The sequence below is a fragment of the Ictidomys tridecemlineatus genome, unplaced genomic scaffold (assembly GCF_052094955.1).
Source record: "Ictidomys tridecemlineatus isolate mIctTri1 unplaced genomic scaffold, mIctTri1.hap1 Scaffold_5503, whole genome shotgun sequence".
NCBI lineage: Eukaryota > Metazoa > Chordata > Mammalia > Rodentia > Sciuridae > Ictidomys > Ictidomys tridecemlineatus.
This window is the reverse complement of record NW_027523664.1, coordinates 25,593-43,387: the sequence shown is the minus strand read 5'-3', so window position 1 is coordinate 43,387 and position 17,795 is coordinate 25,593. Positions and strand designations below refer to the sequence as shown.

Genomic DNA, 17,795 nt, shown 5'->3' with positions numbered 1-17,795 from the left:
CTAAGTGGAAATTGCTGCATACTCTCCCCCATAATGTTCGCTGTTATATACAGCTAAAATAAAGGAACATTTTTCTTACTATTTTGGTACTTTTTTAAATGATTTTTCCTCTCAGTAAAAATTTTCCCAAAAGATATTAACATTTCTGAAGTCTTTGATTAGCTAAAATGAAGCAAATGTGAGAATGCTCCATTTCTGCTCCGCATACAACAATTCAAATTGTCTTATCAAATATTAGTGTTAACACAAAATACTTTGTCTTTAAATGTTTCAAATGTTTAAAGCTGTCTAACATCAAGTGTATTTCTAAGAATATTTTTAAATATTCTCTTATTTTTGGTAGAAAATATTGAGTATGGTTAGGTGTAGAGATGTTATATCTTTGTGAAGTTATACACATCATTTAGTATGTTGTCAGTGAATGTTTTCTTCTGTCTTTGCATTCTTGTTTTCGAGTCCTTAGCCATAACATTGAAAGTTAAGCTTAATTGGAGAGGATATACAAAATTCTTTCAAATGTTTAAGTTTTAAGCGTGTACTTGTCTAGTATATATTCTTATTGATTTTAAAAGTGGAAATTTAGCTGTCTGCATTTAAATAGTAATTAAGACTCTGCAACTCAATACTGACATTAATTTTAACAGCGTATCTGTGAGATTTGTTCACCAAAGTGCTTTGATCATTTTTCTTTGGATGCACTTCAAATGAAAAAGCATATTGTGGAAGGTAAGAGCCACATATTTTTAAAATGTTTGTTGGACAAAATATTTTTTAAAAAAATTCTAAGCAGTAAATATATTTGAGTAATTGAGGATATGAATGTACTAAATACTTGGACCAAAAGGGAAAGGTAATAGGGATATATCTTCTCATGTTTTAGTGACAGGTAAAATTCAGAGTGTGATCAGATGATCCAAACTATTAATTCTATTTCAAAGCCTGATAAAAGCAATGTTGGGAAATACTGAAGAGAAAAGTAGAAAGTGGAATGAAGAATGAGCAAAGCAGAGTGCAGGGAGTAAATGGATAAAAAAGAACCAGATGTGCACTCTGAAGGGGAAAACTCAGGTCATACATTAGAAAGAGGGAGAGCAGCATATGAAAATTGTGAGGAAAATATATGAGTTTCCAGTACCAAACCTGGTCTGAAATACAGTGCTATTTTTTCCCACTTTTCTTTTCTTCCTATTGGTGAGAATGGCATTAAAAATGAATTACTAGGTCATCCAGAGCTACCTTGCGTTTACCACAAATAAACATAAACCTATATGTTCCCACAGCCATATACATAATTTGACAACATATACAATGCTGCTATTTCCAATGACAGTAGATAATCCATAGGATGTGAGAATGGGGATTAGAGCAGACTTGGTTATGGAGTGATCACCAAAACCACAACCTCATGAAATGTCCAGTGGACATATTGAATCTTTATACAGATTCAATTTGGGGGACAGGGTACAGAGGAGCTTGAGGCTCGAATGAAAATATGAAATTAAGGTAGAGGATTTAGTGTTGGACTGCTATAGGCCAGATTTCTCCAGTTCTATGAGTTATTTGTTGGAGATGAGGTTCAAAATACACATTGCAATTCAGAAGGTCTTTGATTCTGCATTTCCAATGCATTCTAAGGTGATTGGAATGTTCATGGTCATTAAACCACATTAAGAGAACTAAGGTAATGGATTTCTATTTCAAGAATGCTCAGGGAAGAGCAATGTGATGATAGCTGAGGACAAAAACCAGATGAATGGAAGGCAAATATTTTGATTTCATTTCAGAACATGCTTCTTGACAAGGTGTAAGAATAAAGAATAAGAACAAAGAAATATTATTTGATACTGTACTGAATTGGGAAAGAACTAATTAGAAAGGATTCATAAACAGAACCTCAAACACAATGATGAAGAACAAAGTGTAAGAAGTTCTTTTTGAAAACCTGAAGAGTAGGTGCAATGATGGAGAAAAGAAGAAAGATATTTAGGCACATAAGGAGATAAGGATGAGGAAGGACAAAATGCATTTAATCTGAGTTCCTTCAAAAACCTATGACTACTATTTGTTCATAGATGTTTTAATAAAGATGAAAATGGTAGAATGGGGTCAAATGTGAGAAAGTCATTTCACTCTGAGACACTTTCAGGAGAGGAGCCTGCATTTTGCAGGGAAGTTAATGGTTCACATGGGATAACAATGATTGTAGAAGCATTGGATGTTTTCAAAAGACAGCACTCATCTCCTTCCCAACTCTGGGAAGGGGGAAATAGTTCGATGGAATCCAGGGCTTTCAGCAAGCTACAAAGGTGCTCAACTCTTCACTGACACAGGACATCATTCAGAGATCATTCTATGAGAGGCATTTCATGAAAATTCTTGAAAAATGGCCAAGATATAGTAAAGTAGATTTATTAGAAAAAGAAGTCTTAATAGAACTTATATTTTGAGTGTCCAAAGTCTTATTTTTAATGGGCCTTCCCAAATGTTTTAAGTAGGGAAAGTTATCGGTGGAAAATACTTCTGCAATCACACAAAATTGACCATTCCCTTTGCATTACCATACTTTGAGATATTAATCTTACCATCCATTGCTTTCTCAGAAATGGGCCCTCTGTCTTCTCCTGTGTCTTCATCAAGCAAGCTCAAGTTCTCAAAACCAGAGGATGCAAGAAAGGAGGGCACACCAGTGTCCCCCGTGGGTATGGAAATCAAGAATGTTTTGAATGAGCCCTTCTGCCGAAAGTGTGTATGTCAGGCAATGGGTGGAGGCAAAGTTCTTGGATCAGAAATGGATGACCCCTTTCACTGGACTCTACACAATTGGTGCTCACTGACTTCTAGCACAACTGGAGGAACAGCTCAGGTGTTGGGAGTGCAGCGCACTGAAGAACTCCCATAGGTGTCAAGGAACATATGTGCCATCACATCTTTCCTCACTGTGCCTCTTTCCGGTGGCATCCATTCGCTTTCCTCTTTGATTTATGGCTATTGCAAAGAGTCTCAGGGTTGGAAACTTCACTGCTTGTGTTGATTCAACCTACGTTTCTGCCCCGGTTTAAGGTGGTACCATGCAGCCTTGTGGTTTTGAGGACCCAAAACCAGGAAATATGCACACAAACCCTAAAGGGCCCAAGGCTACCAAAGTTATTCCCAAAGTGAAGCATGAGTGTCCAGCTCCTTCTTAATATGAGACCAAGCTATGGCTGGTTTTGTCACATGCATGGCTAATTGACTCTGTGTCCCTTTTCCTTTTCAGGATCTCAGAGGGCTCCTTCCTTGAAGGTAATTGCACCTTGCGCTTCTCTTCCTATGACCTACACATTGCAGTAAATACACAGCATTTATTTGATATCATTTTCCCAAACCCATCCAGCCTCCCACTGCATTGAGACATTCTGGTGAAAGTACAGACCCAGAGATGAAGGGTGCCAGGAGGAAGGATGTCAAGACTATCACACCAGGTACATTTTGCACTAGGAGTTCTTTGGAAAGGCGTCTATGGACACACCTGAAATGGTGGCATTATGTGAAAACCTCTGAAAGGCTCCCATTCCTCATTCTTTGGTATCCCCCATTGGAAGGGGAGATTGGATACAGAAAAGGCCAATGTCAACGTGGGCATTCACGTTGGTACAAAATTGCCTTTATCAACCTGAGAAAAATACCATTCAAGGCAAGCATTAACTCGGTTGTTTGTAAACCCCAAGATCCACCACTGGATTTAGGGATTTATAATCATGAATGAGGAAGCTTAGGCTAACGTGCTGCAGAGTTTCCAGATGTGCAGTGGACAGCTAGGCGGGAGTGTCAGGCTCCTGAGAGACTGAGGCCATATTGGACTTGGACACAAAAATAGATGATGAGCCAGTGAGACATATGAAGAAGACACGTAAAAACAATCAGATTGCTTGCTACCACGACACCCAGTGTACTCTCTGATGGCTCACACCCATATTGTGCTCTATGCACGGATTTACTCCGTCAGTGACCTTTTCCTTCTGTGTGCTTTATTCTGCACTCACTTAATATGTTACATCACTATATGTTTCCCCTCTCCTCTTTCCAAAAAGAAATATTGTATTATTGGGTCATAGGCAATCACTTCCTCGCATGGTCTCTGAGGCTGCCCATCCAGAGTTCCTCCTTCAAGACACTGATGCCATCGATCCTATTCCTATTCATGCCTGTAATACTCATTTTCAAGGGAGCGAATAGAACCCAGGACCTTGACATGCGAAGCAGTTTCTCTACCACTGAGCCTGAATGCCAGCTCAGGACATCACTCGCCAAACATGAAGAACACTTTCCTCAGTGTAGGCAGCTGAGCAGCACAGAAACCAGATGGTGAACACAAAAACCTGAATCCTGTCCTCTAGTTCATGTCCCATCTGATTGCATATGTTCTATAGACTTGTGAAGTGATCTCCTGTTCTAGGGACACAGATTTTTAGTTGAATTCACTTAAAAAGCTCATTGTTCCCTCGCACTGACGACTTGCTACTTGGTGTCCTCTACATGTCTGCATCCCTCCCCCCAGTCCAGGTGTGCATGGATATTCTATTGGGCGGTTGCCTTCTACACATTCGCCACCAATTTCGCACAGGCCCCTCACATTCCATGTACCCAGGGGATGTGTCATGTTGTTCTCCCTACACTGCACATATGAGGCATGAACCTGGGTGTACCCACGTTGCCTTTATGCACTGATATTTTATGCACGTGATGGTCCCAGTGTTGTCAAGTCAACTAGAAACCTTTCAGAGTGTAAATTGGGCCTCTCTCAGTGTATGCATCCCTGTCCCCTCTCCTTTCGGTCACTTGACACGACTCCAACTGTAATGGTTTTGAGCCATGCAGATGCCATTGAATCATGGTCTGTTTCTCTCCCTTGCAAATCCCTTCCTTGCTGTCACCATTTCCGACCCCTGGCTGCCCCCCCCCACCTCCGTGCTCACTCATTGAGACACTGCTCTGGCCCTACCTGCAGGAACACCACCACATCTGAAGTCTTTTATCCACACTAGCACTTACCAGGAGCTCAGTCAACTATCAGGTCAAGTAAATCAAGACTCTTGGCAATGGTGACTGATACCATTGACTGAGGATGGGACCCATAATGTTGTTCCCTGCAACCCAGAAATCGTGATGATCCAGAACTAAGGGAATCATCCAGTGGAAAAACAAGTAAAGAGCTAGCCAAGGAGCAATGCAAGAAACACCAGTGTGTGTACCTAGGAAATTTATGTCAGCTTCATCCAATGGTTTTCCTAATACCTAGAATAGGATCCCAAGGGAGAAAATCCAGTGGCAGAGTGTTTGCCAAGCATGCCAAAGTCCATGGGTTCCATTCCAGGATCACTCACTCACACACAGTAGCAATGTAAGTAATAAAATCAGCATTCAGCTGAAAGTGAAGCTGCAGGTAAATGCATGTGTGGGAAAAGAGAAGTGAATTACTGTTAGACCTATGTATTTGCATTAGGACACAGCATCCCTGTTCAGGATGTTCTAATTCATTTATGTCAATCTGCATATTTGTCAGCAGAACCACATTTCCATGTGAAGGCAGAGGAAGCGGGCACAACCCTTGGTGGTTCCAAGATGCGGAAGCCAAAGGTATGTAAACATGTCCATTTCCCTTCCTGGCTTCCCAACACTTGCCTTGCTCTACTCATGGACAGTAGGCCCCATGAAATGACCTCTCTGACTATTCTCATCAAGCCGAGATCATCACTGAGTCCTTAGGTCTAAAAACACTTGGAAAGTTTAAGAATGTGCAAACCATTTCAGAATTCATGGTACCTTATTGAACTAGTTGCTCCTTAGGTCTGAGGCCTAAAATTGCTTGGGGTTTTCTGCTTCCATTTGGATAACCACCTGAAATGATCAATGACTTATGATCAAATATTAGACTGATTTAACAGATGGTTATTATGATGAACTAATGAAAAACACCAATGGCGTGGTCCCTACTTGTGGCCCAAAAGGTTAGGATTATACTACTAGCCTCTAATCAAGGGCCATGGATTTCAAGAGGCCTTGTCTTCAGTGTCTATTCCCCATGAGAGAACTGGGTCAATTCTGGAACACAGCTTCCTGAGCATTCAGGCAAGAGAGCCATGAGAAAATGGGGGAAGGGGCAAGAATAGGAAAGGAAGATGTTAAAACATTACTGTTGACACAAGAATAGGATCTTGTATCTCCAAGATCCAAGAAACTCCCCCAAAGGCTTGCAGAAGTAATAAACAAATTGACAAAAGGAGCAGGATAGAAAATGAATATTTAAAAGGAAAGAAAGAAAGAGAGAGAGAGGGAAGGACAGAGAAAAAAAAGAAAGAAAGAAAAAAGAAAGGAAAAAAGAAAAAAAGGAAGAAAGGGAAAGAAAGAAAGAAAAGAAAGACACCTTTGCTTTCCCATAGATCCACATTGAATGTTCGGACTATGCAATCAGGAAAGACATTTTCAATCCCATGATATTCTGAGTTGCCCTGCTAGATTCTTCCACACTCTCTTTGTGCCTGTCTGCTGGCCTATTCAATTTTCATGTACCAGGGGGTCTGAAAATGTGTACTCAAAATCACTTTTATGCCTTGGTGCCCTTTTCTGTCACTGTTTTCTTTTTGACTAGAAAGTGTTTCCTACACAACCACAACATTAAGCCCAAGTTAGGTAAATGCAAAATGGAGAAACCTTTCTCTCCCTAATTTGGCATCATATGCGAAGGATGAGTCTTCCTCTCAGTGAAAATTTCCCCAAAGGTTATTTAGATTGCAAAAGTTTTTGTTCAGCTAAGGAGGCCCAGGTAACGCTGTTCCGTTTCCCTTCAGCATAGCATAATTCAAATTCTTAGAAACCAAGGTGATTCTCTCACAAATGTCCTGTCATCAGAATGTTGCCAGTGTGTAATGCTGGCTGATATCCGAATTTGTCAGAATGTGCTGGAGTATATTTCAAATATCATTCTCTCTTTATGCTAGAAAACGTTGAGTCGGGTTAGGTGTTCCAGGAGTAGTATGTCTGCGCAGTTTTGGGCATCAGATAGTATGTTTCGGGAGGATGTGTTTCTTCTGTGGTGGCCTTCTCCTTTCAGAGTCAGTAGCCATGTGAAGATGAAAGTTGGTCTTCATGGGGGAGGATATGTGAAGTTCTCTTTTCAATCGTTCAATTTTGGAAGATTAGACTTGTCTCGTTTTTTAATCCTCACCGACGTGCACAGCCCAAGTGACATGTCTGCTTTAAAATGCTGATTCAGAATCGGTTATTGATATTAATTTTAAATGATATCAATTTTGATATTAATTTTACCAGAGAGTCTCTGAGATTTGCTCAGGAGAGAGCTTGGATGCTTCCTCTGAGGATATGATTGAAAAGGAAGCCCATACTCTGGAAGGTAAGAGCCTTTATATTTTTCATATAAAAAATTACAGTGGACAGCATATTTATTTCAATCCTAAGCAGCAGCCTATTTGAATAGTGGAAGACGGGAATCTACTGAGTAGTGGAAGGTAACAATGGGTACATCTCCTGCCTTTTGAGGGACAGGTAACATCCAGAGTGTCATGAGGTGATTGGAACCAATGATTCAAAACCTGAGCAGACTAAGGTTGGGAAACACTGGAGGGGACAGTAGAAGGTGGATTGAAGAAGGAGCAAAACAGAGTACAGGGAGTCAATGGAGAGAAAAGAAGCAAGCAGGTGTGCACCGTGAAGGGGGGAATCTCAGATGACTGGCTACAGAGAGAGAAAGAGAGAGACAGGGAGAGAAGCATATTAGAGAATGCCAGAAAGCCTTGTGAGCTTCAGGGACCAAACTTGGCATGAGATGTAGTGCCAGTTGTTCCAATCTTCCTATCTTCCTCCTGGTGAGAAAGGTGTTCAGGAACTCAGTCCCAGGTCATGCAGAGCTACCTTGATGCACCACCCGTAAACTGACATGTTCCCACAGCCACAAACAGAATTGAACATCCTAAGAAACGCTGGTATTTTTTGGAGCACCCTCGTGGACTTGGCAAGTGTAGGGTCGGTTATGGATTGATCACCAAGGCCCCAGCCTGACCGAAGGTCCCCTGGAAAAATTGACTCCTTATACATCTTTGATTTGGGGGACCTGGTAGAGAGGAGACTGTGGCTGGATTCCAAATAGGCAGTTGAAGTTGAAGAATTTAGGGTTGGACTCCCACAGACTGCATCTCTCCACTCCCGTGGGTCATCTGTTGGGGACCAGGCTCAAGATAAGCATTGCAATTCGGCAGGTCTTGAATTCTGCATCTGTAATGGGTTCTAAGGTGATTCCAATGCTCCTGGCCCTCAGAGCACATTCTGAGGAGTCAGGCAATGGGCTTCTCCTTAATGAAGCCTCAGTGAAGAGCCATGGGGAGATAGCTGAGGACCAAAGGAGACAGATGGAAGGCCAAGGTTTTGCTTTCATCCCTGAGCATGGCTCTTGACAAGGGGGAAGGTCCTTGTAAGGTTATTTGAGAAAAAGTGTGAGTGGGAGAAATCCCTACAAAGACAATCAAGTGGACAATCAAGATGGAGACCACCGTGGTCGAGGTTCTTTCTGAAAAGCAGAAGGGTAAGGGAAAGGAGGAAGGCAAGCAAGAAGTTAGCTAGGTACATTTGGAGACTGTGATGAGGAATCAGGGAATGCATCTCAGCTGTCTTCAGTAGGTCTGCCTTCACATGAAAACTGGGAGTACTGTCTGTCCGTAGATTACTCAAAGTAGAGGAGAATGGTACATGGAGTCAAACTTGAGCGAGTCATTTCCCTGTGCCGCACTTGCAGGCCTGGAGGCTGCATTTTGCAGTGATGTCAATGGTTCAGAGGGGATCTCTATAATTGTAGAAGCACTAGCTTTGTTCAAAAAGACAGCTCTCATCTCCTTCCCTATTCTGGGCAGGGGGACATAGTGCGATGGAATCCAGAGCTTTTAGCAAGCTACAAATGTGCTCTAGTCCTGAGTGAGTCCTGACCCTATTCAGAGCTCATTTTGTGAGACAGTCATTTCATGGAAATCCTTGAAAGATGACCAAGATATGGGAAAGCAGACTCGGTGGGAACAGAAGACTTTGTAGAGCTCATACTTTGAGTATCCAAAGACTTATTTTTCATGGGCCTTGCCACAAGTTTTAAGTATGGAAAGTTATGGGTAGGAAATACTTGTGCGATAACACAGTCGACTCTTTCCCTTTTTCCCTTTGCTTTACCATACTTTGAGATATTAATCTTACCATCCATTGCTTTCTCAGAAATGGGCCCTCTGTCTTCTCCTGTGTCTTCATCAAGCAAGCTCAAGTTCTCAAAACCAGAGGATGCAAGAAAGGAGGGCACACCAGTGTCCCCCGTGGGTATGGAAATCAAGAATGTTTTGAATGAGCCCTTCTGCCGAAAGTGTGTATGTCAGGCAATGGGTGGAGGCAAAGTTCTTGGATCAGAAATGGATGACCCCTTTCACTGGACTCTACACAATTGGTGCTCACTGACTTCTAGCACAACTGGAGGAACAGCTCAGGTGTTGGGAGTGCAGCGCACTGAAGAACTCCCATAGGTGTCAAGGAACATATGTGCCATCACATCTTTCCTCACTGTGCCTCTTTCCGGTGGCATCCATTCGCTTTCCTCTTTGATTTATGGCTATTGCAAAGAGTCTCAGGGTTGGAAACTTCACTGCTTGTGTTGATTCAACCTACGTTTCTGCCCCGGTTTAAGGTGGTACCATGCAGCCTTGTGGTTTTGAGGACCCAAAACCAGGAAATATGCACACAAACCCTAAAGGGCCCAAGGCTACCAAAGTTATTCCCAAAGTGAAGCATGAGTGTCCAGCTCCTTCTTAATATGAGACCAAGCTATGGCTGGTTTTGTCACATGCATGGCTAATTGACTCTGTGTCCCTTTTCCTTTTCAGGATCTCAGAGGGCTCCTTCCTTGAAGGTAATTGCACCTTGCGCTTCTCTTCCTATGACCTACACATTGCAGTAAATACACAGCATTTATTTGATATCATTTTCCCAAACCCATCCAGCCTCCCACTGCATTGAGACATTCTGGTGAAAGTACAGACCCAGAGATGAAGGGTGCCAGGAGGAAGGATGTCAAGACTATCACACCAGGTACATTTTGCACTAGGAGTTCTTTGGAAAGGCGTCTATGGACACACCTGAAATGGTGGCATTATGTGAAAACCTCTGAAAGGCTCCCATTCCTCATTCTTTGGTATCCCCCATTGGAAGGGGAGATTGGATACAGAAAAGGCCAATGTCAACGTGGGCATTCACGTTGGTACAAAATTGCCTTTATCAACCTGAGAAAAATACCATTCAAGGCAAGCATTAACTCGGTTGTGTGTAAACCCCAAGATCCACCACTGGATTTAGGGATTTATAATCATGAATGAGGAAGCTTAGGCTAACGTGCTGCAGAGTTTCCAGATGTGCAGTGGACAGCTAGGCGGGAGTGTCAGGCTCCTGAGAGACTGAGGTCCATATTGGACTTGGACACAAAAATAGATGATGAGCCAGTGAGACATATGAAGAAGACACGTAAAAACAATCAGATTGCTTGCTACCACGACACCCAGTGTACTCTCTGATGGCTCACACCCATATTGTGCTCTATGCACGGATTTACTCCGTCAGTGACCTTTTCCTTCTGTGTGCTTTATTCTGCACTCACTTAATATGTTACATCACTATATGTTTCCCCTCTCCTCTTTCCAAAAAGAAATATTGTATTATTGGGTCATAGGCAATCACTTCCTCGCATGGTCTCTGAGGCTGCCCATCCAGAGTTCCTCCTTCAAGACACTGATGCCATCGATCCTATTCCTATTCATGCCTGTAATACTCATTTTCAAGGGAGCGAATAGAACCCAGGACCTTGACATGCGAAGCAGTTTCTCTACCACTGAGCCTGAATGCCAGCTCAGGACATCACTCGCCAAACATGAAGAACACTTTCCTCAGTGTAGGCAGCTGAGCAGCACAGAAACCAGATGGTGAACACAAAAACCTGAATCCTGTCCTCTAGTTCATGTCCCATCTGATTGCATATGTTCTATAGACTTGTGAAGTGATCTCCTGTTCTAGGGACACAGATTTTTAGTTGAATTCACTTAAAAAAGCTCATTGTTCCCTCGCACTGACGACTTGCTCCTTGGTGTCCTCTACATGTCTGCATCCCTCCCCCCAGTCCAGGTGTGCATGGATATTCTATTGGGCGGTTGCCTTCTACACATTCGCCACCAATTTCACACAGGCCCCTCACATTCCATGTACCCAGGGGATGTGTCATGTTGTTCTCCCTACACTGCACATATGAGGCATGAACCTGGGTGTACCCACGTTGCCTTTAGGCACTGATGTTTTATGCACGTGATGGTCCCAGTGTTGTCAAGTCAACTAGAAACCTTTCAGAGTGTAAATTGGGCCTCTCTCAGTGTATGCATCCCTGTCCCCTCTCCTTTCGGTCACTTGACACGACTCCAACTGTATTGGTTTTGAGCCATGCAGATGCCATTGAATCATGGTCTGTTTCTCTCCCTTGCAAATCCCTTCCTTGCTGTCACCATTTCCGACCCCTGGCTGCCCCCCCCCTCCCCCCGTGCTCACTCATTGAGACACTGCTCTGGCCCTACCTGCAGGAACACCACCACATCTGAAGTCTTTTATCCACACTAGCACTTACCAGGAGCTCAGTCAACTATCAGGTCAAGTAAATCAAGACTCTTGGCAATGGTGACTGACACCATTGACTGAGGATGGGACCCATAATGTTGTTCCCTGCAACCCAGAAATCGTGATGATCCAGAACTAAGGGAATCATCCAGTGGAAAAACAAGTAAAGAGCTAGCCAAGGAGCAATGCAAGAAACACCAGTGTGTGTACCTAGGAAATTTATGTCAGCTTCATCCAATGGTTTTCCTAATACCTAGAATAGGATCCCAAGGGAGAAAATCCAGTGGCAGAGTGTTTGCCAAGCATGCCAAAGTCCATGGGTTCCATTCCAGGATCACTCACTCACACACAGTAGCAATGTAAGTAATAAAATCAGCATTCAGCTGAAAGTGAAGCTGCAGGTAAATGCATGTGTGGGAAAAGAGAAGTGAATTACTGTTAGACCTATGTATTTGCATTAGGACACAGCATCCCTGTTCAGGATGTTCTAATTCATTTATGTCAATCTGCATATTTGTCAGCAGAACCACATTTCCATGTGAAGGCAGAGGAAGCGGGCACAACCCTTGGTGGTTCCAAGATGCGGAAGCCAAAGGTATGTAAACATGTCCATTTCCCTTCCTGGCTTCCCAACACTTGCCTTGCTCTACTCATGGACAGTAGGCCCCATGAAATGACCTCTCTGACTATTCTCATCAAGCCGAGATCATCACTGAGTCCTTAGGTCTAAAAACACTTGGAAAGTTTAAGAATGTGCAAACCATTTCAGAATTCATGGTACCTTATTGAACTAGTTGCTCCTTAGGTCTGAGGCCTAAAATTGCTTGGGGTTTTCTGCTTCCATTTGGATAACCACCTGAAATGATCAATGACTTATGATCAAATATTAGACTGATTTAACAGATGGTTATTATGATGAACTAATGAAAAACACCAATGGCGTGGTCCCTACTTGTGGCCCAAAAGGTTAGGATTATACTACTAGCCTCTAATCAAGGGCCATGGATTTCAAGAGGCCTTGTCTTCAGTGTCTATTCCCCATGAGAGAACTGGGTCAATTCTGGAACACAGCTTCCTGAGCATTCAGGCAAGAGAGCCATGAGAAAATGGGGGAAGGGGCAAGAATAGGAAAGGAAGATGTTAAAACATTACTGTTGACACAAGAATAGGATCTTGTATCTCCAAGATCCAAGAAACTCCCCCAAAGGCTTGCAGAAGTAATAAACAAATTGACAAAAGGAGCAGGATAGAAAATGAATATTTAAAAGGAAAGAAAGAAAGAGAGAGAGAGGGAAGGACAGAGAAAAAAAAGAAAGAAAGAAAAAAGAAAGGAAAAAAGAAAAAAAGGAAGAAAGGGAAAGAAAGAAAGAAAAGAAAGACACCTTTGCTTTCCCATAGATCCACATTGAATGTTCGGACTATGCAATCAGGAAAGACATTTTCAATCCCATGATATTCTGAGTTGCCCTGCTAGATTCTTCCACACTCTCTTTGTGCCTGTCTGCTGGCCTATTCAATTTTCATGTACCAGGGGGTCTGAAAATGTGTACTCAAAATCACTTTTATGCCTTGGTGCCCTTTTCTGTCACTGTTTTCTTTTTGACTAGAAAGTGTTTCCTACACAACCACAACATTAAGCCCAAGTTAGGTAAATGCAAAATGGAGAAACCTTTCTCTCCCTAATTTGGCATCATATGCGAAGGATGAGTCTTCCTCTCAGTGAAAATTTCCCCAAAGGTTATTTAGATTGCAAAAGTTTTTGTTCAGCTAAGGAGGCCCAGGTAACGCTGTTCCGTTTCCCTTCAGCATAGCATAATTCAAATTCTTAGAAACCAAGGTGATTCTCTCACAAATGTCCTGTCATCAGAATGTTGCCAGTGTGTAATGCTGGCTGATATCCGAATTTGTCAGAATGTGCTGGAGTATATTTCAAATATCATTCTCTCTTTATGCTAGAAAACGTTGAGTCGGGTTAGGTGTTCCAGGAGTAGTATGTCTGCGCAGTTTTGGGCATCAGATAGTATGTTTCGGGAGGATGTGTTTCTTCTGTGGTGGCCTTCTCCTTTCAGAGTCAGTAGCCATGTGAAGATGAAAGTTGGTCTTCATGGGGGAGGATATGTGAAGTTCTCTTTTCAATCGTTCAATTTTGGAAGATTAGACTTGTCTCGTTTTTTAATCCTCACCGACGTGCACAGCCCAAGTGACATGTCTGCTTTAAAATGCTGATTCAGAATCGGTTATTGATATTAATTTTAAATGATATCAATTTTGATATTAATTTTACCAGAGAGTCTCTGAGATTTGCTCAGGAGAGAGCTTGGATGCTTCCTCTGAGGATATGATTGAAAAGGAAGCCCATACTCTGGAAGGTAAGAGCCTTTATATTTTTCATATAAAAAATTACAGTGGACAGCATATTTATTTCAATCCTAAGCAGCAGCCTATTTGAATAGTGGAAGACGGGAATCTACTGAGTAGTGGAAGGTAACAATGGGTACATCTCCTGCCTTTTGAGGGACAGGTAACATCCAGAGTGTCATGAGGTGATTGGAACCAATGATTCAAAACCTGAGCAGACTAAGGTTGGGAAACACTGGAGGGGACAGTAGAAGGTGGATTGAAGAAGGAGCAAAACAGAGTACAGGGAGTCAATGGAGAGAAAAGAAGCAAGCAGGTGTGCACCGTGAAGGGGGGAATCTCAGATGACTGGCTACAGAGAGAGAAAGAGAGAGACAGGGAGAGAAGCATATTAGAGAATGCCAGAAAGCCTTGTGAGCTTCAGGGACCAAACTTGGCATGAGATGTAGTGCCAGTTGTTCCAATCTTCCTATCTTCCTCCTGGTGAGAAAGGTGTTCAGGAACTCAGTCCCAGGTCATGCAGAGCTACCTTGATGCACCACCCGTAAACTGACATGTTCCCACAGCCACAAACAGAATTGAACATCCTAAGAAACGCTGGTATTTTTTGGAGCACCCTCGTGGACTTGGCAAGTGTAGGGTCGGTTATGGATTGATCACCAAGGCCCCAGCCTGACCGAAGGTCCCCTGGAAAAATTGACTCCTTATACATCTTTGATTTGGGGGACCTGGTAGAGAGGAGACTGTGGCTGGATTCCAAATAGGCAGTTGAAGTTGAAGAATTTAGGGTTGGACTCCCACAGACTGCATCTCTCCACTCCCGTGGGTCATCTGTTGGGGACCAGGCTCAAGATAAGCATTGCAATTCGGCAGGTCTTGAATTCTGCATCTGTAATGGGTTCTAAGGTGATTCCAATGCTCCTGGCCCTCAGAGCACATTCTGAGGAGTCAGGCAATGGGCTTCTCCTTAATGAAGCCTCAGTGAAGAGCCATGGGGAGATAGCTGAGGACCAAAGGAGACAGATGGAAGGCCAAGGTTTTGCTTTCATCCCTGAGCATGGCTCTTGACAAGGGGGAAGGTCCTTGTAAGGTTATTTGAGAAAAAGTGTGAGTGGGAGAAATCCCTACAAAGACAATCAAGTGGACAATCAAGATGGAGACCACCGTGGTCGAGGTTCTTTCTGAAAAGCAGAAGGGTAAGGGAAAGGAGGAAGGCAAGCAAGAAGTTAGCTAGGTACATTTGGAGACTGTGATGAGGAATCAGGGAATGCATCTCAGCTGTCTTCAGTAGGTCTGCCTTCACATGAAAACTGGGAGTACTGTCTGTCCGTAGATTACTCAAAGTAGAGGAGAATGGTACATGGAGTCAAACTTGAGCGAGTCATTTCCCTGTGCCGCACTTGCAGGCCTGGAGGCTGCATTTTGCAGTGATGTCAATGGTTCAGAGGGGATCTCTATAATTGTAGAAGCACTAGCTTTGTTCAAAAAGACAGCTCTCATCTCCTTCCCTATTCTGGGCAGGGGGACATAGTGCGATGGAATCCAGAGCTTTTAGCAAGCTACAAATGTGCTCTAGTCCTGAGTGAGTCCTGACCCTATTCAGAGCTCATTTTGTGAGACAGTCATTTCATGGAAATCCTTGAAAGATGACCAAGATATGGGAAAGCAGACTCGGTGGGAACAGAAGACTTTGTAGAGCTCATACTTTGAGTATCCAAAGACTTATTTTTCATGGGCCTTGCCACAAGTTTTAAGTATGGAAAGTTATGGGTAGGAAATACTTGTGCGATAACACAGTCGACTCTTTCCCTTTTTCCCTTTGCTTTACCATACTTTGAGATATTAATCTTACCATCCATTGCTTTCTCAGAAATGGGCCCTCTGTCTTCTCCTGTGTCTTCATCAAGCAAGCTCAAGTTCTCAAAACCAGAGGATGCAAGAAAGGAGGGCACACCAGTGTCCCCCGTGGGTATGGAAATCAAGAATGTTTTGAATGAGCCCTTCTGCCGAAAGTGTGTATGTCAGGCAATGGGTGGAGGCAAAGTTCTTGGATCAGAAATGGATGACCCCTTTCACTGGACTCTACACAATTGGTGCTCACTGACTTCTAGCACAACTGGAGGAACAGCTCAGGTGTTGGGAGTGCAGCGCACTGAAGAACTCCCATAGGTGTCAAGGAACATATGTGCCATCACATCTTTCCTCACTGTGCCTCTTTCCGGTGGCATCCATTCGCTTTCCTCTTTGATTTATGGCTATTGCAAAGAGTCTCAGGGTTGGAAACTTCACTGCTTGTGTTGATTCAACCTACGTTTCTGCCCCGGTTTAAGGTGGTACCATGCAGCCTTGTGGTTTTGAGGACCCAAAACCAGGAAATATGCACACAAACCCTAAAGGGCCCAAGGCTACCAAAGTTATTCCCAAAGTGAAGCATGAGTGTCCAGCTCCTTCTTAATATGAGACCAAGCTATGGCTGGTTTTGTCACATGCATGGCTAATTGACTCTGTGTCCCTTTTCCTTTTCAGGATCTCAGAGGGCTCCTTCCTTGAAGGTAATTGCACCTTGCGCTTCTCTTCCTATGACCTACACATTGCAGTAAATACACAGCATTTATTTGATATCATTTTCCCAAACCCATCCAGCCTCCCACTGCATTGAGACATTCTGGTGAAAGTACAGACCCAGAGATGAAGGGTGCCAGGAGGAAGGATGTCAAGACTATCACACCAGGTACATTTTGCACTAGGAGTTCTTTGGAAAGGCGTCTATGGACACACCTGAAATGGTGGCATTATGTGAAAACCTCTGAAAGGCTCCCATTCCTCATTCTTTGGTATCCCCCATTGGAAGGGGAGATTGGATACAGAAAAGGCCAATGTCAACGTGGGCATTCACGTTGGTACAAAATTGCCTTTATCAACCTGAGAAAAATACCATTCAAGGCAAGCATTAACTCGGTTGTGTGTAAACCCCAAGATCCACCACTGGATTTAGGGATTTATAATCATGAATGAGGAAGCTTAGGCTAACGTGCTGCAGAGTTTCCAGATGTGCAGTGGACAGCTAGGCGGGAGTGTCAGGCTCCTGAGAGACTGAGGTCCATATTGGACTTGGACACAAAAATAGATGATGAGCCAGTGAGACATATGAAGAAGACACGTAAAAACAATCAGATTGCTTGCTACCACGACACCCAGTGTACTCTCTGATGGCTCACACCCATATTGTGCTCTATGCACGGATTTACTCCGTCAGTGACCTTTTCCTTCTGTGTGCTTTATTCTGCACTCACTTAATATGTTACATCACTATATGTTTCCCCTCTCCTCTTTCCAAAAAGAAATATTGTATTATTGGGTCATAGGCAATCACTTCCTCGCATGGTCTCTGAGGCTGCCCATCCAGAGTTCCTCCTTCAAGACACTGATGCCATCGATCCTATTCCTATTCATGCCTGTAATACTCATTTTCAAGGGAGCGAATAGAACCCAGGACCTTGACATGCGAAGCAGTTTCTCTACCACTGAGCCTGAATGCCAGCTCAGGACATCACTCGCCAAACATGAAGAACACTTTCCTCAGTGTAGGCAGCTGAGCAGCACAGAAACCAGATGGTGAACACAAAAACCTGAATCCTGTCCTCTAGTTCATGTCCCATCTGATTGCATATGTTCTATAGACTTGTGAAGTGATCTCCTGTTCTAGGGACACAGATTTTTAGTTGAATTCACTTAAAAAAGCTCATTGTTCCCTCGCACTGACG

At 43.1% G+C, this 17,795-nt stretch overlaps 1 long non-coding RNA gene across 7 annotated transcripts in view; it reads left to right on the top strand.

Moving 5' to 3' along the window:
• Nucleotides 1–649: 649 nt before the first annotated feature.
• Nucleotides 650–17,795, top strand: part of LOC120888583 (uncharacterized) — a 40,010-nt gene continuing 22,864 nt past the window's right edge. For 5 of the 7 annotated variants that reach the window (XR_013433569.1, XR_013433570.1, XR_013433571.1 and 2 more), the window contains exons 1-8: nucleotides 650–726; nucleotides 2,601–3,461; nucleotides 5,546–5,616; nucleotides 7,309–7,390; nucleotides 9,250–10,110; nucleotides 12,198–12,268; nucleotides 13,961–14,042; nucleotides 15,902–16,762. This is a non-coding gene — a long non-coding RNA (uncharacterized LOC120888583). Of the gene's footprint in view, nucleotides 727–2,600; nucleotides 3,462–5,542; nucleotides 5,617–7,308; nucleotides 7,391–9,249; nucleotides 10,111–12,194; nucleotides 12,269–13,960; nucleotides 14,043–15,901; nucleotides 16,763–17,795 lie in introns of all 7 variants that reach the window. The other 2 variants (XR_013433574.1, XR_013433575.1) reach the window with 2 other exon arrangements.